At 39.5% G+C, this 2,351-nt stretch overlaps 1 protein-coding gene across 5 annotated transcripts in view; it reads right to left on the bottom strand.

Annotated features, from left to right (window-relative positions):
- Positions 1-1,114: 1,114 nt before the first annotated feature.
- LOC123500475 overlaps positions 1,115-2,351 on the bottom strand; it is a 13,299-nt gene continuing 12,062 nt past the window's right edge. Inside the window, exon 7 of one of the 5 annotated variants that reach the window (XM_045249192.1) lies at positions 1,115-2,073. The gene's annotated coding sequence lies outside the window, so the exon portion shown is untranslated. The remainder of the gene's footprint in view (positions 2,074-2,351) is intronic. The other 4 variants (XR_006673333.1, XR_006673334.1, XR_006673332.1 and 1 more) reach the window with 4 other exon arrangements.

Below are 2,351 nucleotides of genomic sequence, written 5' to 3'. Positions count from 1 at the left end.
ATTCATTATTATTGTAATAGATTAGATAGATTGATTTAATGAGCCTAATAGGTGTAGGGCTTCTTGTAAGTCCCAGTGGCCTTTGTACTGTTCCCCAATAGTATAAAGGGGACCCTTCCTATTACTACGATGAAATCTGTTTAGCCTTCTTAGGATACTGGTTGAGACTAGTATCAACAATAAATTTGTTATAAAAGAAATAGTATAAAGCTATGCCACGAAGGAAGTCAATAAAGGAAGCTGAAGGAAGACAAAGTTGACTACAGACGAAATAGACGAACGATTCAGCAGAGGCAAGATTGCCAAGATGGCACTTTTCATTAGATATATAATTTGGGTTTGATCTCTAACAAATTTTTGTAATATTATAGTTATAGCTAGGCTATATCACGTGTTTAAACTAAAGATGATTAAAGTGTAATTGAGAACCAAGTGAAGTCGATTACATTATTATTTTAATCTAGCGCATTATTAGCGGTGTAATTCCAATGTTCTGCTATTGACAACCCTGCATGCGCTCAGCTGATCAAAGACTGTAAACAGATTCGTGTGTGTTTTCAGAATATCGTCTACTTTTGTTTGTTTTCTAATCCAGAAAGCTTGTTTCCTATCTCTTCGAGTTATCCCCAACATTACCCTCTCCATTCCTCTTTGGGAACAAGGTATAAACAACCATATTACATTTATCAATAAATGTAAGATGAAACATATCATCACTCTATGAGCATTGTTCATTTTCGTTACTGGTAGCCTAACAGTTCCTTTTTCCAAGATTGTCAACAAGAGCGCTTGGTAACATAAGACTCTCATTGAGCTGGTAAATTAACTGTATTCCGCCCAAAATATAAGGTCAGCACACCTTGTGACAGAAACCACCATACCACCATAATAAAAAAATTATTGTTGAAACACAGGATTTTTTCTGAGAGCCATTGCTCAGGTGGCTCCAAAAAACACATAAAATAGCTCAAAATCTCAAAATTTTCTCGGGGGGGCTGGGAACCCCCCAGCTGATAGAGCTCGCTTCGCTCGCCAATTCCTCTCGCTAGAAAAAAAAAAACGCCCCTATCCTCATTGGCCCCCCCCAGAAAACCTCTCTAGATCCGCCTATGTCAACAATACCACTCTCATCCCATCATCCTCACACATCCACCCTCAAGCAGAAGTTGGTGGATACACCACAGTGTAGAGGAGGTAGAGTACACTACCATATTATATACTTTATAGTATGGAGTAGATTTATAGTAGGTTGGGAGTAGTAGTATAGAGTAGATGGACAAGGGGGGGGGGTGAGGACAGTAGTAGTATTTGGTGGGGGGGATTAGTAGTAGTAGATGGATAATTAATTAGGTGGGGTAATAATGTCATTGGTTGGTGTAGGAGTAGGTGGGTAATGTGGCAGGTTGGGTGGTTATATTTGGTGTTTGGTATATAGTATTCTAGAATGTGTAGGTGCCGGGGGGTTAGTTGGGTAATACAGGTTGTTACCTATATATATATACGTTGTTGGGTTTTGAGAGTGAAGGTGGTATAACTGGGCATTTTATTTATATATATATATATACTTTGAGATGTTCACTCCTATATCCCGGTTCCCGTAAAGACAAATCTAGTTTTTTTAATACTGAGTTTGTTGTGTGGAGGCTTAACAAATAAATGTGAAGGCAACTTTAATTGCTTCAAATAATTAAACCCCTTTGCTTTCAAATTTTAATTTATTTATACCATGGTTTATTTAGGGCTTACAATATACCTCGAAGAGCGTTTGGAGAAACGGTATTTCGAATTCCCAGCGAAAAAAAAAAAAAAAAAATCGAAATTCAAAAGTGGAGTCTCTCGAACTCCTAAGACCATGTACTCATTAACCAGCAACAAACACTACTGATCCCTGAGTGGAGGGTCGGAAGGCACCTCACCCACGCCAAAGAATGGGGAGGCGCCGCTCTGGGTACGTATACAGTACGTGTAACAAGTTATAGCGTCCTCGGCCGCTACTCTGGCGCAGGGGACGAAGGGAAGTTTTGAGCAGGCGGCGCCAGCAACAGCAGATGAGGTAAGAAGCCAGCGAACGATCTGCAATAAATGCAACGAAAAGAAGTAAAACAGAACTAACTAACTAATGAATAAAACAGAACTAAACTAACCTAAAAGTCCCTAAGTTAATAATAGTAAACAGTTCATATAAAAACACCAGCAGATTACTATTATAGCCACACACTACCAGTCAAAGAGCTACACCAGCAAATTCTGACACTCGGTACCGCTGTCCGCTTGGCTAGTATTACTAAGAAGCTTGGAACATATCAGAACTTCTAGTAGCGCGCATATGACACCACCACTACCACCACCTC

The sequence above is a fragment of the Portunus trituberculatus genome, unplaced genomic scaffold, assembly GCF_017591435.1.
Source record: "Portunus trituberculatus isolate SZX2019 unplaced genomic scaffold, ASM1759143v1 PGA_scaffold_295__1_contigs__length_64426, whole genome shotgun sequence".
In the NCBI taxonomy this organism is placed as follows: Eukaryota; Metazoa; Arthropoda; class Malacostraca; order Decapoda; family Portunidae; genus Portunus; species Portunus trituberculatus.
The sequence above is the reverse complement of the archived record's forward strand: the minus strand, read 5'-3'. Positions and strand labels throughout refer to the sequence as shown.